Source organism: Salvelinus namaycush, chromosome 8, assembly GCF_016432855.1.
Source record: "Salvelinus namaycush isolate Seneca chromosome 8, SaNama_1.0, whole genome shotgun sequence".
Classification (NCBI taxonomy): Eukaryota; Metazoa; Chordata; class Actinopteri; order Salmoniformes; family Salmonidae; genus Salvelinus; species Salvelinus namaycush.
This window is the reverse complement of record NC_052314.1, coordinates 46,680,988-46,696,166: the sequence shown is the minus strand read 5'-3', so window position 1 is coordinate 46,696,166 and position 15,179 is coordinate 46,680,988. Positions and strand designations below refer to the sequence as shown.

Genomic DNA, 15,179 nt, shown 5'->3' with positions numbered 1-15,179 from the left:
GCTGGAGACTTATATATTTCCCTCATTAACTTTAAACATCAGCTATCTGAGCAGCTAACCGATCGCTGCAGCTGTACATAGCCCATCTGTAAAAAGCCCACCAAATCTACCTACCTCATCCCCATATTGTTTTTATTTACTTTTCTGCACACCATTATTTCTACTTGCACATCATCATCTGCTCATCTATCACTCCAGTGTTAATTTGCTATATTGTAACTACTTCGCTACTATGGCCTATTTATTGCCTTACCTCCTCACGCCATTTGCACACACTGTATATAGATTTTTTCTTTCTATTGTGTTATTGACTGTACGCTTGTTTATTCCATGTGTAACTCCGTGTTGTTTGTGTCGCACTGCTTTGCTTTATCTTGGCCAGGTCGCAGTTGTAAATGAGAACTTGTTCTCAACTGGCCTACCTGGTTAAATAAAAAGGAGAAATAAAAAAATTCAAAAAATAAAAATATACCACGGCTTTCAGCTATTCAGCATTCAGGGCTTGAACCACCCAGTTTGTATTGATATTTTTGTTCAGTATAACTCAGCTACCAGGAGGTGTGACTAAAAGCTGGTGACACAGTGCAGATTGTGTGTGTATGAGAATGTTCTAGAAACAGACCATTTGTCTAGGAAACCTATCCTTTGAGCTTTTGTGAGTGGCTAGCCCATGGCTAATTCTGGATTTATAATACTTGTCTGCAAAAGGCCACAATTCCGAGTTTGTGTTGCAGCCCAACAGCAGTCCCTCCACTTGGTTTACATTCATAGATGGACTGATAGCCCATGAGATCAATATGATAATACAAATATTTCAAAACTATACATTGTTTCACCACAAATTGAAATGACAAAAAAAAAAGAGTACAATTTGCTTATATTTTGGGTTATGATAAGGTAAAACAGTTGAACTAAGCTCATGAAGCTGTTATAAGTTATATTCTTCAAGAATCAATGGGTTTGTATCTTTAACTGAAATGACCATTGAGCAGCAGTAAATATTCCAGATTGCCCCTTTAATCTATGTTAAGTGCGTGTCCTGCTTTTGTTGTGTGTGTAAACTGCATACACAGTCACAATCAGACTTGTGTCATCTAGGATCAAGGGGTAGAATGAAGGAATAGTGCAACATCCCACGTCGACTCAACATACAATGGATCCATTGCTGATCAATGCATTAGTCAAACACTGAAGCTAATGTTTAGTGACCTATACCTAATTTAATCAATGCTTTGAAATAGATGAAGCATCTGTATGGAAAAAGGGGTGTGGCAAGACAGGTTCATAGAGTACACAGTATACTAGACAAAACATATATATATATAAATACATAGAATAGAGTAAATATCTACTGTATCATTGTTGCAATGCGAGTACTAGTCAGGACAGCCTGCACAGTTCCATTAAACATAGAGAGAGAAAACCGACTGTTTCCCGCAGTAATCACTTCACTTCTGTTGCACTGGAGAGGGTAGAAAGTTTTAAGTTCCTCGGCGTACACATCACGCACAAACTGAATTGGTCCACCCACATAGACAGCGTGGTGAAGGCGGCGCAGCAGCGCCTCTTCAACCTCAGGAGGCTGAAGAAATTCGGCTTGTCACCAAAAGCACTCACAAACTTTTACAGATGCACAATCGAGAGCATCCTGTCGGGCTGTATAACCGCCTGGTACGGCAACTGCCCCGCCCACAACCGTAAGGCTCTCCAGAGGGTAGTGAGGTCTGCACAACGCATCACCGGGGGCAAACTACCTGCACTCCAGGACACCTACACCACCCGATGTCACAGGAAGGGCATAAAGATCATCAAGTACAACAACCACCCGAGCCACTGCCTGTTCACCCTGCTATCATCCAGAAGGCGAGGTCAGTACAGGTGCATCAAAGCAGGGACCGAGAGACTGAAAAACAGCTTCTATCTCAAGGCCATCCGACTGTTAAACAGCCACCACTAACATTGAGTGGCTGCTGCCATACATGTAAAAAATGTATCACTAGCCACTTTAAACAATGCCACTTAATATAATGTTTACATACCCTACATTACGCATCTCATATGTATATACTGTACTCTATACCATCTACTGCATCTTGCCATCTTTATGTAATACATTTATCACTAGCCACTTTAAACAATGCCACTTAATATAATGTTTACATACCCTACATTACTCATCTCATATGTATATACTGTACTCGATACCATCTACTGCATCTTGCCTATGCCGTTCTGTACCATCACTCATTCATATATCTTATGTACATATTCTTCATCCCTTTACACTTGTGTGTATAAGGTAGCTGTTGTGAAATTGTTAGGTTAGATTACTCGTTGGTTATTACTGCCTTGTCGGAACTAGAAGCACAAGCATTTCGCAACACTCGCATTAACATCTGCTAACCATGTGTATGTGACAAATAAAATTTGATTTGATGATTTTGATTTGACTTCTGTTGCTAGATGGCGCGTGTGATTTCAGGTCAGACCTTGTTCACGCTCTATAGCACATGATGTAAAGCACTACTGGGACACGGACACACACACGGACACACATACAGTTGAAGTCTCAGTCATTAAAACTCATTTTCATTTTTCAACCAATCCACAAATTTCTTGTTAACAAACTATAGTTTGGCAAGTCGGTTAGGACATCTACTTTGTGCATGACAAGTAATTTTTCCAACAATTGTTTCACTTATAATTTACTGTATCACAATTCCAGTGGGTCAGAAGTTTACAGACACTAAGTTGACTGTGCCTTTAAACAGCTTGGAAAATTCCAGAAAAAGATGTCATGGCTTTAGAACTTCTGATAGGCTAATTGACAACATTTGAGTCAATTGGAGGTGTACCTGTGGATGTATTTCAAGGCCTACCTTCAAACTCAGTTCCTCTTTGCTTGACATCATGGGAAAATCAAAAGAAAATCAGCCAAGACCTCAGAAAAAAAATTGTAGACCTCCACAAGTCTGGTTCATCCTTGGGAGCAATTTCCAAACGCCTGAAGGTACCACGTTCATCTGTACAGACAATAGTATAAACACCATGGGACCACACAGCCATCATACCGCTCAGGAAGGAGACGCGTTCGGTCTCCTAGAGATGAACGTACTTCGGTGCGAAAAGTGCAAATCAATCCCAGAACAGCAAAGGACCTTGTGAAGATGCTGGAGGAAACAGGTACAGAAGTATCTATATACACAGTAAAACAAGTCCTATATCGACAACATAAAAGGCCGCTCAACAAGGAAGAAGCCACTGCTCCAAAACTCCCATAAAAAAGCCAGACTACGGTTTGCAACTGCACATAGGGACAAAGATCGTACTTTTTGGAGAAATGTCCTCTGGTCTGATGAAACAAAAATAAAACCTTTTGGCCATAATGACCATCGTTATGTTTGGAGGAAAAAGGGGGAGGCTTGAAAGCCGAAGAACACCATCCCAACCGGGAAGCACGGGGGTGGCAGCATCATGTTGTGGGGGTGCATTGCTGCAGGAGAGACTGGTGCACTTCAAAATCGATGGCTTCATGAGGCAGGAAAATTATGTGGATATATTGAAGCAACATATCAAGACATCAGTCAGGAAGTTAAAGCTTGGACGCAAATGGGTCTTCCAATTGGACAATTACCCCAAGCATACTTCCAAAGTTGTGGCAAAATGGCTTAAGGACAACAAAGTCAAGGTATTGGAGTGGCCATCACAAAGCCCTGACCTCAATCCCATAGAAAATTTGTGGGCAGAACTGAAAAAGCCTTTGCGAGCAATGAGGCCTACAAACCTGACTCAGTTACACCAGCTCTGTCAGGAGGAATGGGCCAAAATTCACCCAACTTATTGTGGGACGCTTGTGGAGGCTACCCGAAACGTTTGACCCAAGTTAAACAATTTAAAGGCAATGCTACCAAATACTAATCGAGTGTATGTAAACTTCTGACCCACTGGGAATGTGATGAAAGAAATAAAAGCTGAAATAAATCACTCTACTATTATTCTGACATTTCACATTCTTAAAATAAAGTGGTGATCCTAACTGACCTAAGACAGGGAATTGTTACTAGGATTAAATGTCAGGAATTGTGAAAAACTGAGTTTAAATGTATTTGCTAAGGTGTATGTAAACTTCCGACTTCAACTGTATACTGGGAGACACACACACACACACACACACACACACACACACACACACACACACACACACACACACACACACACACACACACACACACACACACACACACACACACACACACACACACACACACACACACACACACACACACACACACACACACACCAGGGTTGTCTGGCGCCGGACTATGTGACCAGAAAGATTTTAATTGACCATTAATTTGAGAAATTTACCGAACCCATATTCGTTGCGTGGGTAACCCATTAGGGCGTCCTCCGACGGTGCTCAGAATGACATTTAGATGATGGTAATTAATCTTAACAGAACATGTAACTTCTGTAATGAAGCAGCGAATAAAACGCAATTTTCGAACATTTGGCAAAATGCAATTTGCGGGAAAACACCATTCTAAACAGCTCACCTGATGCGAGCGGTTCCATATGTGACAGAGATGAGTTTCTCCGTTAGAAACGTAGAAAGAGGGGGAATCTAAAGATGCAACAACTATGATGGGTTGCTAATATGACTAGGATTGTGCCTTTGGCTTCTGGACAATGGAAAAAAGAACAGGAGAGAAATGCTGGTTTCAATGGTATAGATATGAAGTCTTTAAAAAATAATTGCCTCCATGTTTCTATGGTCGGATTTTGCCGATACACTGAAGCAAGGTAAGACATGCCTCATAATATGAAGTAAAACGTTCAGGTTTCAAACAATTAAGTATATGTTTTCAAAATGCATAGCCTACTGCCTCCAGCTCACATTGCAAAGTGGTGGGAGACACGCTGATAGCCTGCCTACCGTTGCCTATGCAATTAGATGGCAAATGGGAGGTGTGCTTCAATTACCAATTGAGAAATTAAAATGTGTTTTTATTTAGAATTGTTGCACAATGACTGGGCTTATAAAACACGTTTCACTCTAGCAGCAATGAGCTGAGGAGCTGCAGCAGCATCTCTAGCGCTGTCTGAGGTTATATTCTGCTCAAAATAGGCTCTCTCTGTATGTTATGCATGTGTGATAAATAAGATACATGAAGACTAATGAAAATACACAGGCGCCAATCTAATTCCACAAAATTATGCAAATGGACCTATAGACCGATAAGTTTGACAGTCAAATGTATTTCCATCGACTGGTATTTCCATCAGTGAATAAAAATAACTTTTTTTCCAATGGGATTATTTTTTCTCACGGTCAATTTGGACGCCTGTTGATTTATAATACCTGCGGGCGGGCGGGTTTAAGGTCATGAAATATTGTGTGGATGAAGGACAGGTGGGTGTCAGGCGGGTTGAATAAAAATAAAACAATTAAAAATCCATAAATGTATAAGTCTTGTGCAATTCATATAGGCTACATTGAGGTTTTTCTTTCATTATTTTTATCTGGCATTCGTGTGTAGCCTAAGCATTAGGGCCTAACTGTAGCAGTGTAATTGCCAAATGCTGTTGGGAACTTGGGTAGCTCAAAAATCCAAAAAGACAATACAAGTAAGTTGTGTCTAGTAAAATGTTTATGCCGGGTGCCAGGACTCTCCATTTAGAGACATCAGTATCAAGACCGCCTGTCAGTCTGGACGTTATCACATCATCTTGCAAGTCTCCAAGTGCTGGCTCCATAGATGCATCTGTGAACACATACACAGTCACTTTTCTATTACCCATGGCAGTTAGGATAGGTGATATCTGACAAACAAACAGTTTGAACAGTTCAGACTAAACCTACCAAAATCTGGTCCCCCCGTCGACGACCGTTGGTGAGCGGGCAAGAGGTGAGGCTGGAGGTAAGGTCTTTGCCAGCGCCCCATTGATGAGCATGGCAGTGTAGATCAACTCCTGGCCCTTCATCAAAGATACTGGTTGGTAACACACAAACACAGAGCACTGATTACATTATAAATGGTGGTTATGATTAGCATGGTGGAACTAACCTAATCAATGCATTCACCTTTCTATTTCACTTCAGATATCATGATAGAATGGTAAACAGAGCGATCAGGCTGCTTCCACCTTGCTAGGTTATGAAAGTGAATTGGGACAAAAAATGCAAGGGTCCCCATGCTTGTGTTCTCTACTGTGTGTTGTATGTTCGACTGCTAACTGAACATTTCATTTCAGTTTTGAAGCTCATTTTCTGCAATTTTCTGCCACAGGAAAGGAAAACCCAGAGTTACCTCTGCTGCAGAGGATAAGTGAATGAGAGTTAACTGCACCTCAGATTGCAGCCCAAATAAATGATTCAAAGTTCAAGTAACAGACACATCTCAACAGCAAATGTTCAGAGGAGACTGCGTGAATCAGGCCTTCATGGTCGAATTGCTGCAAAGAAACCACTACTAAAGGACACCAATATGAAGAAGAGGCTTGATTGGGCCAAGAAACAAGAGCAATGGACATTAGACCTGTGGAAATCTGTCCTTTGGTCTGATGAGTCCAAATTTGAGATTTTTGGGATGAGTTGGACCGCAGAGTGAAGGAAAAGCAGCCAACAAGTGCTCAGCATAAGTGGCAACTCTTTCAAGACGGTTGGAAAAGCATTCCTCATGAAGCTGGTTGAGAGAGTGCCAAGAATGTGCAAAGCTGTCAAGGCAAAGGGTGGCTATTTTGAAGAAGCTCAAATATATTTTGATTTGTTTAACACTTTAATGGTTACTACATGATTCCATATGTGTTATTTCACAGTTTTGATGTCTTCACTATTATTCTACAATAAATACAAAAATTGTAAAGCTAAAGAAAAACCCTTGAATGAGTAGGTGTGTCCAAACTTTTGACTGGTATTGTACATCAGCTATTGTGAAATCCCAATTAAATTAAAACAGATAATACAATCTCTTGAAGACATGACATAAATCTGTACTTACATCCAACCCAAATTATATTTTAATGTATTGTCCCCCACTAAAATCAGTTATACATTTGGGTAAAAAATCTGTTTGGGCAAAATCCTGTTCATAGTTAGACAAATAAGATCCTCCTACAGAAATTCCTGATGAATGCTGCCTTATCAATGTTACAGCCTAATAAACCTAGTGCTAAATTGCTTATGACCAACTTAGGTGAATAATGTAGCTTATGGATCAGAGCTCATGCAAGTGGTGGATTAAATCACTAGTATCACATGCTGACAAAAGGAATCATTCTGCGACAAGAGTGACAGCAAATTGTTTTGTACAAAACAGCGCTACAAGTTGCCATGCTGCTCTTTTGAAAATGTTGTTCATAAACTTAGTTCAACATAGAACAAACATGCCTGCCAAGTGTCATAACCATCCTGTGATGATCTCAAGGATCATGTTACAGTGGGTCCGCTTGGGTAGTCTGCTGTTTTATGACGGTCATACAATACGCTGCCTCTTATGCTCTGTAGTGCTCGAGGTTGGAATGTAAACTGTGGAACACAGAGAGACCCTTGGACATCAAAAGTTTGAATAATTCATATTTTTGACAATGTGGGAGTGGTCCGTGGACACCTAAGGGACAGTCATGACGAAGTTGTTTCATTTGGTGACCTCATGAAAGACAGGAGACCCACATTACTGTATCTCTGTTTGTGTACACTTTTCAATTATCAGATTTACATCTAGACGTTGGATAAAATGAATGAGTAAATATGAAACTATTTGTGAAAATATGTAATGTGATGTTAACCTTCTAAACGAGGGTATGGATTTTCATATAAAGTTTAACTAGTCAATGGGCACACCCCCGTGAGCCAGACAGTACATCAGGCATCATGGAACTGCCCTTTTCTACTCCAGAGTATAAAACCACCCGTGATGAAATTTACAATTCATGCCAAAGAGACACACGGTAAGCCGGACGTCACGAATGGTTAAGAAGACTAGAAAACATGCAGCTGATGCTACATGTGAAATGGTTAAGAACTACAACTCTATAGGCCAGGAGACCAGACAGCGTGTAGTGTTGGCTACACGGCTCAACTCTGAGACTAGACTATCGATCACTACAGAATAAGAGCAAATCCTAGACGTAGAATTACTAGTTTGCAGCTGGAAATTACATAAGTCTTGTATGAGAATACCGACAACCGCGGAAGCATCTGTCCTATGCAATTACCATCTGTACGCCGGGCGTAACCATTACAACAGGCACTATACAGAGCCGCTGAGAAAGCGGAAACTACGGAAGACATTGTGACTTCTGGGGAAGTTAACCAGAGACTCTCTGATGAACTGACTCTCTGATGAACTGACAAGCAGACGGACCGGCGATTCCAACAGAGAAGACAACAAAGACATATGAGCGTAAATATATACGTTGCTATTATTTTTGAATGAGTGGCCGTTCATATGCAAAGGATTAGCATTTCAATTAATATAATTATCAACTGTGTGTAGTAAATCCATTTGGTCTTTCCCGCTTTTTATCTGTCCCCACCCCTTGCCATTGTCTACCAATCCCTTATACCGGTTTAGCCCACTAGGGACTTATCAATGCATTGTGTTAGTAGCCAATAACTATATTGTTTATTTATTTATTTCTGTGATTTGATTAGCTGGTTAGGAAATAAATAATTACGCCAATTTGTATATCGTTGATTCATGAGTTAGGCTAGGGTTCGTGTAGATATCCAAGGGTTTGCTCAGTAATGAGAACTGATGAGGTAATAATAATAATAATACCTTAATACAAGACTGTACTCGATAAGATATGAAAATACCTGAAGAGTCGATTCGGGAAAGAGAGACTCTAAACATTTTCCTGTGGTGCCCGACTTCCTAGTTAAAGTTAACATGATTAGTTTAATCACGTAATAATAAAGAGAGAATTGATTTGATAAAATAAGAGTCTTCACATTTACTGATAGTCACAGACACGACACTAGTCTGCCATGGCTGCCGACTACACTCTCATCGCGAGGGGCATTTCTTTGCAAACGTGCTTCCAATCGCCTTGGTCCTGAACCCTTACTAAACCAATCACAAGCTTCAATCTGCCGTGATTCACAGTGCGGTGGCAGGAAACTTATGTATCACCCAGATGAAGCTACTGCAGTTACAATGCTTGTGATGTAGAATTGCAGGTGCATATGCTCAGATTTCAAAATAAGGCACAGTTGAAAAGTCAACGCACTAACATTAGCTATCTAACGGCGACAGGTAGGGGCGGCAGATAGCTTAGTGGTTAGAGTGTTGGACTAGTAACCGGAAGGTTGCAAGATCAAATCCCCGTAAAAAAAAAATCGGTAATTCTGCCCCTGAACAAGGCAGTTAACCCACTGTTCATAGGCCGTTATTGAAAATAATAATTTGTTCTTAACTGACTTGCCTAGTTAAATAAAAGTTTTAAAAATAAATCTAGCCAACATTAGCTATCCTGTAGCTAGCTAGCCTACCTCACTAGTATTATCAAATGATAATGTTATATATACAAGTGTATTGCCCAGATACTGCTGGTTGAGTTACGACCTAACTAAGTTGTAATGAGGTAGCTAGCATTAGCTACGCTAACATTAGCTAAAACGTTAGCTAGCCTGCCACACTAGGTAATGTAAAAAATAAATCTAGCCAACATTAGCTATCCTGTTGCTAGCTAGCCTACCCCACTAGTATTATCAAATGATAATGTTACATAACCAGCAGTATCTGGACAATACACTTGTATGAGTTACGACCTAACTAAGTTGTAATGAGGTAGCTAGCACTAGCTAAAACGTTATCTAGCCTGCCACACTAGGTAATGTTAGCTAGCCTGTAAATGGGACGATATTTTCATGTTGCACATCTTTTAGTTGCCTCATTAAATTCTTTCTATATATTTTATATGAATTTCTAAACTTAAGAGTTGGTTTGAGTTAAGTTATAGAAATTGAGCTATTGACCTTGTCCTATGTACATGGTGTAATACTGATTGTCCCTAACTAGCCCCATAGGGATATCAAGTGTCTAACCAAATTGACCATGGGTATTAATATCTGGTTGCATGCAGCTGCGCTCCGAATTGATGATTACTTGGGTGCTGCCAGCTGTGGGCAGGAATCAAATAAACTCAACCCACAGAAAACTATTGCAGTACTCTTCATTCTGTGACATACCATTTTTTCCTATCATCTTGAAATGTTCAGTTACAGACGAGACTGACTTTATAACTATCAAAATAATCAATAGTGTGGTTAGGGTTAGTGGTTCTCCCTTTATTGCAACTTTTTCACTATGTTTGAGTAGTGTCAAATTTACTGCCTAGTAAGGAATTCAATTAAAATATGCAATACAAAGTGTGTGAGTATTTGATGTCTATCTGACATACTGTACGTTGTAACACATGGTCGCTGAATGTTTAGGAAAAATAGGATACAAATTTGTAATTTGAACCACTTCTGTAGAATGACCCAGAAATTTCTTTTTCAGCTAGCTTGCTAGCCTGCGTTGGCTGTGTGTAGGTCTACTAGCATTAGCATAACAGATAGCTGTCGTCTAGGCTAGCTGCACAAAGCCAATGGACTATGGAGGACTTCAGCTATACTGGATAACTGCCCCATGTCGTCTTATACCTTCACTCCTTCTTTCCCCTTTCTCGTCAATATCTCCGTTATTCTCTCTTTTTGCACTCTCCTTTCACTACCACTTATTTTCCTACAATAGCCTTTCTGGCTATTGTTTGTTTATCTCAATTTTTTTATTTCAATAATCCCTAGCCTTTACATGTCTCTCTTCTGTGCACATTTCTTGCTCCTCTCAATTACTATGCTGGGATTTATTGCAGAGAATTAGGCAGGGAATCAGCCTACTAAGTATTACTGAGGCACAATTTTCATACATTTTCTGGCTGCTGATCTGACTTGATTAATAATTTTTTTGTTTTCTCTCCTGCTTAATTGCATTCTCTCTGTGTGTCTTACTCTACAGCTCTCTCCCTCTATATATAGCATTGGTCTGTCTCTTGATTGAGTAGCTCTATATTCCTCTCACTCCAATATTGTACTCTGTCTTACCGTGTAGCGCTCCCTCTCTTTGGTTATTGCTTAATGGAATGGTCTTTGAACAGGGCACCTAAACCTCGCTCTAATACGCATGGATCATTCTAGCGAAACTGACATTTGACCCAAACATTCTCAAGTGTCATTTTTCAAGAAATTTCCTCTTGGATCACTGAGATTAGGATATGTACTTATCTATTTCATAATTATTATTTGATTAGACATTATGCATTGTACCACAAATACACACAAAAAAGGGTAATTTTCCAAGTTTTCCATGTCCTAAAAAATAATAAACAAATCAGTTTGTAATATATATTTTTACATGCTATTCAGGCCAAAGAGTTCAATATTAGTTTCAACAGACCAGAGAATCTTGTTTCTCATGACCTGAGAGTCCTTCAGGTGCCTTTTGGCAAACTCCAAGTAGGCTGTCATGTGCCTTTTACTGAGCAGTGGCTTCTGTCTGGCCACTTTATCATAAGGGTCTGATTGGTGGAGTGCTGCAGAGATAGTTGTCCTTCTGGAAGGTTCTCCCATCTCCACAGAGGAACTTGGAGCTCAGTCAGAATGACCATTGGGTTCTTGGTCACTTCCCTGACCAAGGCCCTTCTCTCCCAATTGCTCCGTTTGGCCAGGGGGACAGCTCTATAGGAAGAGTCTTGGCGGTTCCAAACTTCTTCCATTTAAGAATGATGGAGGCCACTATTCTTGGGGACCTTCAATGCTGCAGACATTTTTTGGTACCCTTCTCCAGATCTGTGCCTCGCCACAATCCTGTCTCGGAGCTCTACGGTCAATTCCTTCAACCTCATGGCTTGGTTTTTGCTCTGACATGCACTGTCAACTGTGGGACCTTATTTAGACAGGTTTGTGCCTTTCCAAATCAATTGAGTTTACCACACCAATAAAGTTGTAGGTACATCTCAAGGATGATCAATGGAAATAGGATGCACCTGAGCTCAATTTCAAGTCTCATAGTAAAAGGTCTAAATAAGGTATTTGTGATCATTTTTTTTATACATGTGCAAACATTTTGAGAAATCTGTTTGAATACTTTCCAAATGCACTGTATACCCTCTAATATATCAATGGCAAGCTTACATTCACAGCTAGCAATTCAACATTGCTGGAATGTTCAAGTCAACAGAACCTTGACCTTTGACCTCTAGCTAACATAAAGAATTGCCTGTATAAATCGCTTAAAAAAAGGAAACCCCGATACGTTAATCTTTGTTTGACAAGTGGTTCTGAAAGGTCATGAAATTAACTTTCAAATTATATATAATATAACCAACTTTGCAAGCACCAGCTACAACTAGTGTTTAAAAATAGGCCATATGGTACTATTAACATTAGAATGCTTGAAGCTTAGCCACAGAATTCTATGTAGTGGGGCAGATATGTTTTTGGATTGTACCACATTTCACACACACAGCTAGAACAGGGTTTTAAAAAGATTTATAGATACAGGGCCATCACAAGATTCACGTACAGTTGAAGTCAGAAGTTTACATACACTTAGGTTGGAGTCATTAAAACTTGTTTTCAACCACTCCACAAATTTCTTGTTAACAAACTATAGTTTGGCAAGTCGGTTAGGACATCTACTTTGTGCATGACACAAGTAATTTTACAAACAATTATTTACAGACAGATTATTTCACTTAAAATTCACTGTATCACAATTCCAGTGGGTCAGAAGTTTACAGACACAAATTCCAGAAAATTATGGCATTGCTTTAGAAGCTTCTGATAGGCTAATTGACATAATTTGAGTCAATTGGAGGTGTACCTGTGGATGTATTTCAAGGCCTACCTTCAAACTCAGTGCCTCTTTGCTTGGCATCATGGGAAAATCAAAAGAACTCAGCCATGACCTCAGAGAAAAAATTGTAGACCTCCACAAGTCTGGTTCATCCTTGGAAGCAATTTCCAAATGCCTGAAGGTACCACGTTCATCTGTACAAACAATAGTACGCAAGCATAAACACCATGTGACCACGCAGCCATCATACCAATCAGGAAGGACACACGTTCGGTCTCCTAGAGATGAAAGTACTTTGGTGCGAAAAGTGCAAATCAATCCCAGAACAACAGCAAAGGACCTTGTGAAGATGCTGGAGGAAACAGGTACAAAAGTATCTATATCCACAGTAAAACGAGTCCTATATTGACATAACCTGAAAGTCCGCTCAGCAAGGAAGAAGCCACTGCTCCAAAACCACCATAAAAAAGCCAGACTACGGTTTGCAACTGCACATGGGGACAAAGATCGTACTTTTTGGAGAAATGTCCTCTGGTCTGATGAAACAAAAATAGAACTGTTCGGCCATAATGACCATCGTTATGTTTGGAGGAAAAAGGGGGAGCCTTGCAAGCTGAAGAACACCATCCCAACCGTGAAGCACGGGGGTGGCAGCATCATGTTGTGGGGGTGCATTGCTGCAGGAAGGACTAGTGCACTTCACAAACTAGATGGCTTCATGAGGGAGAAGAATTATGTGGATATATTGAAGCAATATCTCAAGACATCAGTCAGGAAGTTAAAGCTTGGACGCAAACGAGTCTTCCAATTGGACAATGACCCCAAGCATTCTTCCAAAGTTGTGGCAAAATGGCTTAAGGACAACAAAGTTAAGATATTGGAGTGGCCATCACAAAGCCCTGACCTCAATCCCATAGAACATTTGTGGGCAGAACTGAAAAAGCCTTTGCGAGCAACGAGGCCTACAAACCTGACTCAGTTACACCAGCTCTGTCAGGAGGAATGGGCCAAAATTCACCCAACTTATTGTAGGAAGCTTGTGGAAGGCTACCCGAAACGTTTGACCCAAGTTAAACAATTTAAAGTCAATGCTACCAAATACTATGTAAACTTCTGACCCACTGAGAAAGTGATGAAAGCTGAAATAAATCATTCTCTCTACTATTATTCTGACATTTAACATTCTTAAAATAAAATGGTGATCCTTTACTGACCTAAGACAATGGATTTTTACTAGGATTAAATGTTAGGAATTGTGAAAAACGGAGTTTAAATGTATTTGGCTAAGGTGTATGTATGTCAACTCCCGACTTCAACTGTATTAAGCCTCACATAAGCCTTTTTTCAATATGGCCACCAAACAACTTTTGGTCTCCTGAGTGGCGCAGCGGTCTAAGGCACTCCATCCCAGTGCTAGTGGCATCACTACAGAACCTGGTTCGATCCCGGGCTGTATCATAGGTGCGTCCCGTAGGTGCGGCGTACAATTGGCCCAGCGTCGTCCTGGTTAGGGTTGCGCCGGCGTAGGCTGTCATTGTAAATGAGAATTTGTTCTTAAATGACTTGCCTAGTTAAATAAAAGTAAAAAAATCATATTTTTTTTTACTCTTAGGGTCTTAGATAAATTTCACATTACCATACCTGTATGAAATATAATTTTTGTATACCCAATAATATCTTAAAATCTTCATAGTGATGTAGAATACACAACCAAATGAGCCAGCTGTGCAGATATAAAGATTAGTCACAGATTTGTAAGAATGTGCCCAAAAAGCTGTCTGAATCACTGATTTCTGCAGGTGGCAATCAATAATTGCAATATTTCATCTCCAAACAAGTCAAATGGATATGTACAAGTGAAGTCATGGATGTGAGCTGACTAAATTATATACGTTATCCTATTAACGGTTACTGGTTGCTCAGCTCGGATAAGATCTCTTTGTACAAAACCATCTAAAACAAATGCGGAGGCTTTGGTCCCCGGTGGGGAAAGGAAAAGAAAGGGAGATAAGTCGCTCTGGATAAGAGCGTCTGTCTTATGACTAAAATGTAAATGTTAAATGAGATGAGGAGGAGAATGAGGCGGCGGGGTGGACGAGAAGCAGAAGGAAAGGAAGGGATCTTTATTGTAAAAGCGCCAGATCCATGGCCTCCTAAGCGAGGATCAAGGGAGGGTAGAGGGCATGGAACCACTGTCATATCTCATCAACACTCTACAAAAGATGAAGTTCTACTTTCATCGTATTTTTTTTTCATGCATCTCTTTCTTCTCTATAGCTAGAAGGCAGTCATGTTCCATATGTTGAGCAATATTAGAGGGGGGGGGGGGGGGGG

General features: G+C 40.2%; 1 long non-coding RNA gene across 1 annotated transcript in view; it reads right to left on the bottom strand.

Annotated features, from left to right (window-relative positions):
- Positions 1-4,316: 4,316 nt before the first annotated feature.
- The window catches only part of LOC120051942, a 41,078-nt gene continuing 30,215 nt past the window's right edge, over positions 4,317-15,179 (bottom strand). The window contains exons 3-4 of the long non-coding RNA XR_005477340.1: positions 5,864-5,993; positions 4,317-5,765 (exon numbers count right to left, since the gene is read on the bottom strand). This is a non-coding gene — a long non-coding RNA (uncharacterized LOC120051942). The remainder of the gene's footprint in view (positions 5,766-5,863; positions 5,994-15,179) is intronic.